Consider the following 6,413-nt stretch of genomic DNA (forward strand, 5'->3'; position numbering starts at 1 on the left):
TTCCAAGGTGCAGATGCTGCGTGTCCCTACCATGTCCTCTGCACACCCTTTGCATGCCCCTTTGCATACAGACTTGCATTTCCAACCGCTGTCCTGCATCCTGGATGATTTTGTTCACCCAGGTGGCCTCAGCATCCTCAGGTGGTACCCCAGCCCTGCTGACGCACAGGGGCCTCCTTGACCCACTGGCTGGTCCATGAGAGAAGGCATTGCCTGTTGACCCGGCCCTGGGGCGCCCAGGGCAGTGTTCCACCCTGGCCTGCTGACTGAGCCTGTGGGTGCCCAGCCCTCAGGGAAGCTGGGGGCTGCTGCGCATCCTGGGACATGCCCGTCCCTGGTTTCTTGGGTCCCTCTACATCTCCGTGCTCTCTGGCACTTTCTCTGCAGGGTCTCGGTGTGCACCTGTTCAGATGGCCAGGGCATCAAGGTGACTGCTGCACCCTGGATGCGGTGCCCTCAGTGGCTTCATTGAGCCGTGCCCAGGGTAGGGCTGCCTCTGCACTTGCACAGAAGTCACTTGCAGGTGCGCGGGGCAGTCCTGCAGTGCGCGTGCCCCGAGCAGGGTTGGAGGCAGGAGGCAGGGAGCCCGGGAGTCCTAACGCTCTGTCTGTCTGCCCCAGGGAGCTGCGGAGCCCAGCGGAGCCCAGGCGGCCGGCCGTCTCCTGTGCACTCCAGCCCCTCCTGCCAAGGGCGGGTGTCCACTCCTGTGATAAGGAGCCAGGGGACAGTGCCCTCATTTAGCCCTACTCTTGTCCTCATCTTAACAAATTCCAAACTTCGTTTTCAAGGGGAGGGTTTAAAAATGGTATTCTGTAAGCAAAACGGGCAGTTTCATTTTGGGATAGGTTGTCTGTACTTGGTCCAATGTTTCGTAGAACACTTGTGCCTGTTTAAATATATTGATGTGGATAATATTAAATATCTTAATTATTTAAGTAATTCATTGTATTGTTTCTGAGAAGTTGGGAAATTACCGTATACATTTACAACTTAATGACTTTTGTATTTTATTTTTCAAAATAAAAGCTTTGAATGTGGAGCATTTCTGCAGTTGCGTATTTTCATTGGTGATTTCAGAGAAGCACAGACCTGGTTCTTTTAAGCTGGGCCCTGCAGACCTTCCCCTCAGGCATCCTTGCCTCCCGATGAAGTCCTGCATGATTCATAGAGACCTGCTGCGGCCCGTGGTCCAAATCCTGTTCTGCTCCTCACTGGCCGCTGTGTTCGGAATGGAGGAGTCAGTGTTCCCAGCCTGTTCTGGAGACCATTGTCATGGAACAGAGAGACTATGTCAGAGCACCCACGTGGCCAAGTGTCTTCTCATCCTGCCGGACCCCTGTCCACCTCCTGTCGGTCCATGTCAGGAATTGCATGCAGTCTTTTCTGCCCTGCCACTCAGGCCGAAACCCCAGGTCCTACCTGACTCCCTCCTTCTTTCCCACCCAACTTCAGAGGACCCCTAGAACCTACCCTCTTCCCTCCACCTCCTCACCCACCTCAGCCTGCTCACCTAGCTGGCCCAGCAGGCCCCAGCACCCCTCCTGCTCACCCCTTGCCCTGCCCCTCAGTTTGAAGTGACGTGTAATGCCAGATTTGTGTAATGCCAGATTAGTGGTACCCCAGTAGACCTCCAGGAGCCGAATCCGATGCAATCACACAAGAGTCTATTGCAAGCTCGAGCCTGGACTCACAACCGTTCACAATGCAGCAGTCCCAGGGAATGAGTCCCAGTCCTTTGTTCAGTGAGATTTTATAGTTTTGGGGGGGGATACTCTATGCGTCACAACATCACACAGCAAATCATTCCACACCCCGGGAAAGTCAAATAACAACTCTTAACATTGATTAGCACATTCACTGGCAGGAACAAGTTGGGTAGGGGTGATTGGTTAGTACAAGAGGGGGATTCCTTTGAACTGATTGGTTTAGGCCACGAGGGGTGTATGTGCTAAACTACATGATTTCCCAACATGTTATCAACCACCATAAAGTACTGGGGGGTCATCTGGCATCCCAGGTATTTTCCCTGACTCATGCTGATTAGAGGTTGCTATGGGTCCTCATCTAGCCTGAGTCAGGGACACCTGGCGCCACAGATCTCTCCTGTTATTTGCAGACAAACAACTCAGCAGGGTGGGTATGTGCTTAGGAGTGCTCTGTGGGTTTTTCCAAGGACAAGGGTCATGCCCCCTTCCTTAGGACAGGCCTTGAGGAAGAAGCTGCTGTTATTTATTTATTTTTAAAAATGGAGTCACATCAGTTTGTCACACAGCTGCCAGGTCCTCAGTCAGGCGTTGGTTTATGTTAGTCCCTTGCTCCCAAGCCCTCTTTGATTCTCTGATGCCTGACACTCGGTGCCTCAGACATCGTGATTCTCCCACCACTATAGCAGAGCCTCGTGTCCCCTCAGAGGCGGGCTCCCCTCTGCCTTTCCCTCTGCTCCTTCAGCCCCTCCTGGGTGCCTGCCCAGCCTCACCAGGGCTCAGTGCCCCGAGTCTCACTTCCTCAGACGTCCTAGTCATCTCTGCGAATTCGAAACACTGTAAAGTCACAGACACAGACGCTTCTCAGCTCTGTCCACCCCTGGGGAAGAGGCCACATCCTTGGAGAGCCTACCACAGGCTTGTTCCTGAGGGACATCTGGAGTGTGTGCCCCACACTGCCCACCCTGGAGAACCCACTGTCAGTGGACAGGAGAGTTCTGGAGGAGACTGCAGAGAAGCAGGGACATGACTTCACAGCCCTGCCACTCCCTGCTGTCCTCCAGAGTGGACGCCATGCTCCCTTGCCCACTGAGTCTCCTGCATGCACACAGCCTCATTTCTTCTGGTGTGAACACACTTGTGGGAGCCCTGGGAGGAAAGCACTGCTGTTACCAGGGGCACACGAGATCAGCTTCAGCCTTGTCCGAGGGCAACGTGATATCCGGGAGGTCACAGCTCTTGGTGGGGCCCAGTGGAGCCCTGCACAGGGAGGGTAAAGGGCAAATGTGGGCCTATAATCTCAGAGAGCCCATGGGGCAGGGCGGCCACCACACACAGTGGCAGGGGACCTGGGAGGATCGAGGCTGCAGTCCTCAGTGACTGTGGAGGCATGAAGAACAGCAGCTTCAAGAGTCAGAACTTAGGAATGCAAGGGAGGACCTCAGCACCGTCCACTCAGCAGCTGCCCTAGAACCAGCTACTGAGTGTCCCTCAGGCCTAGGCCCCTGCACCTGCCCATAGCACCATTAATGTGTTTTGATTCTTCCAAGCACTCTCTTGGGTAAGTACTCTCACTACATAGCAGAAGTGATCGTTGGCTCAGGAAGTAAAGTGCTTTGCCGGTAAGTGATGGGGTCCGGATACAGTCCCAGGCAGCCTGGCTCCAAAGTCTGGGCCTTAACCATTACTGTCCCCCTCGGTGATCATCTTGCAAAGAATAGAAACCATCATTAGTGCTGAATGACAACTTGCTAAGTACCCACCTTGGACTTAGTAATTTGGTGGGCATAATTGTGTGTGCCAAGAAGTGTAGGCAGGTCACTGCCCTCAGGACTTTATGATCTTGGTGAGAGTTGAGAAAGATGGCTGTAGAACCCCTGTTTGCAGCACCATCTAATAAAACACACGGTACTGCCTACCAGAAAGGCTGGTGGGTGACAGATGGGACGTGCTAGATGCCTGCTGGGCCCGGGGAGTAGCTCTAGGGTAGAGCGCCTGCTAGCACTGTCAGGGCCCTGGGCTGCTCCCCAGCTCCACAGAGAAAAAAGAAATGGCAACACCCTGTTCAGTTTTGCCTCGAAATTTTCATTCCTAAGGAGCTGTGAATCCTGGGCAGTCTGGACTCCTGCTGTGGTACCGCCAGTATCCTCAGGTTGAGTCTGCTTTCCTGCTGCATTGTCACTGCCCCCTGCCACCCCCACAGAGACTTTGCCACCCTGCATGAAGCAGAGTGCTCCTTTAGTTACTCTGAATTGGGCGTCAGGCCATTTCATTCCTTTGTTAAGTCTTCACAGTTTACTACTTTGAGTGTTGGGGGTGTGTGTATTTGATCTTGATAGAAAAATTAAATTAATAACTTCTATTATCCCTTTGGAGTTTGTGGATAATTACTGAAGATTCAAAATGGGATAATTTTCACAGTGCAAGTACTATAGAAAAACAGCCTCCTGGCCTTGCTCTGAGCAGGAAAGCCCACCGCACCCTCTGCTGGCCCAACTTGGGACAACTGCAGAACCTGAGAAGGTTTAAAGGTGAGAGGGAGGAAGGGTCTTGAGTACACACCATGCAGTGCAGTGCCTGAAAAGAGAAAGTCTGGAACAACCAAACCATGGAGGTGAGTGGTTGGATGCATTATGATACCCACATGATGGACTATCACTCAGCTACTAAATGTGAAGACATAAAAAGAAACACTAATTCTACCCATAAAAATAAGAAACACTAATTCTACCCATAAAAATAAATAATAAACGATGATGTACAAAATTACTTAGCAGAGAAATGTTCATTCTAAATTAAGTGATAATTTGAAGTCACAAAGTTGTTCAATACAAACTACAAAGTACTTTCGTTCTATGTTTTTTTTTTTTTTTTTTTTTTTTAGGCAGGGATTTGCTTAGTGGCCCAGGCTGGCCTCCAAATTCTCTGTCCTCCTGCCTCAGCCTCCCCAGTCACTGGGACTACAGACATGTGACATCATGTCCAGCTCTGAACTCTTTTACTTCTAAAGAACAGACAGAAAAGCCAGGCATGGTGGTACACGTCTGTAATCCCGGCAGTTTGGGAGGCTGAGGCAGGATGATAGTGAGTTCAAAGCCAGCCTCAGCAAAAGCGAGGTGCTATGCAACTTAGTGAGACCTTGTCTCTAAATAAAATACAAAAAAGGGATGGGGATGTGGCTCAGTGGTCCAAGTGTCCTTGAGTTCAATCCCCAGTACAAAAAAAAAAAAAAAAAAAAAAAGAAAAGAAAAGAGAAAAATAAGTAGGATGCTAAACTGATATCCCACTGACAATACGCATCCCAAAACCCCGGTGATGGCCCCTCTCCATGGGTACAGTGGGCATCTTTGTTTTCTTTTGATTACCTCTTTTTTTTTTTTTAAATGTGTTATGATTGACACAAATGCTTTTGGAAGAAAAGTAAAAAAGAAATGAGGGAGGCGCTCGGCTACCAGGGCGCGGCGCGGGCGGAAGTGGCGACGCTGGCGTCCCCGGAGCCTGTGCCCTGGCTCTGACGGCGGCGGCCTGGGGGGCGGTGTGGACGCCCGCGGCGCCCGCTGGGGCATCACCGCGGGCCTCGATCCTGGAATGGCGCTGCTGGCGGAGAACCTGCTGAAGCCGCTGCCCGCGGACAAGCAGACAGAGACCGGGCCCTTCCTGGAGGCGGTGTCCACCTGCCGCCCTTCTTCGATTGCCTTGGGTCCCCCGTGTTGACACCCATCAAGGCAGACATAAGTGGCAACATCACGAAAATCAAAGCTGTGGATGAGACCAACCCATCCAAGTTCCGGACCCTGCAGAACATCCTGGAGGTGGAGAAGGAAATGTATGGAGCAGAATGGCCCCAAGTGGGGGCCACGCTGGCACTGATGTGGCTGAAAAGAGGCCTTCGCTTCATCCAGGTCTTCCTCCAGAGCATCTTGATGGCGAGCAGGACGAGAACCACCCCAACCTCATCCGCGTCAATGCCACCAAGGCCTACGAGATGGCCCTCAAGAAGTACCACGGCTGGATCGTGCAGAAGATCTTCCAGGCCGCGCTGTACGCAGCGCCCTACAAGTCGGACTTCCTGAAGGCCCTCTCCAAGGGGCAGAACGTGACAGAGGAGAAGGCCTGGAGAAGATCCGCCTCTTCCTGGTCAACTACACGGCCACCATCGACGTCATCTACGAGATGTACACCAAGATGAACGCGGAGCTCAACTACAAGGTGTAGGCGGCGCCCCGCCCACGGCCGCAAGCCAGCGCCACTGGCCACCGGCCACACGCCACGTGATCACTGTGAAGCAAGCCGCGGGTGTCTGGGTCCCCAGAGCCCCCCAGCCCAGCTGGGGCCTGCAAGCGTTGGCCCTGCTTTTAAAAGTCATTTTTTTGGGGGGGGTCTATTCTAATGAAGCAATAAGTAATGAACCTCCTCCCAAATCTCCTTTGGATTTCACCGCAGGTAGACCCACTGGACCCCTGCAGTCAGTGTGAAAAAAAAAAAAAAAAACAATTAACCGTTCTAATCAATCAAGTCCTAGGGGTTTTGGTTTTTGGTTTTTCCCCACCAGGAGCACAGCTCTCCGGTGAGGGTGGATGCCTCTCTTTATAGAGAAGCAGGTGTCCTTGGAGGATGCCGCTGAACCAAGCTATGGGTATTTTAAGGACCATGAAGAGTTGATAGGAAACTATGCAGGGTCCCTACTGCTGTTGTTTCAAAAAGCAAACT

The 6,413-nt window shown here is 52.2% G+C and overlaps 1 protein-coding gene and 1 pseudogene across 3 annotated transcripts in view; both read left to right on the top strand.

Moving 5' to 3' along the window:
- The window catches only part of Tpst1 (tyrosylprotein sulfotransferase 1), a 112,687-nt gene extending 111,695 nt beyond the window's left edge, over positions 1–992 (top strand). For 2 of the 3 annotated variants that reach the window (XM_026400469.2, XM_026400468.2), the window contains one exon: positions 621–992. The gene's annotated coding sequence lies outside the window, so the exon portion shown is untranslated. Of the gene's footprint in view, positions 1–387; positions 524–620 lie in introns of all 3 variants that reach the window. The other variant, XR_003301836.2, reaches the window with a different exon arrangement.
- A 4,299-nt stretch (positions 993–5,291) lies between these two features.
- On the top strand, positions 5,292–5,918 carry LOC113190920 (glycolipid transfer protein pseudogene; annotated as a pseudogene).
- The last annotated feature ends 495 nt before the right edge of the window (positions 5,919–6,413 follow it).

Source organism: Urocitellus parryii, chromosome 9 (genome assembly GCF_045843805.1).
Source record: "Urocitellus parryii isolate mUroPar1 chromosome 9, mUroPar1.hap1, whole genome shotgun sequence".
NCBI lineage: Eukaryota > Metazoa > Chordata > Mammalia > Rodentia > Sciuridae > Urocitellus > Urocitellus parryii.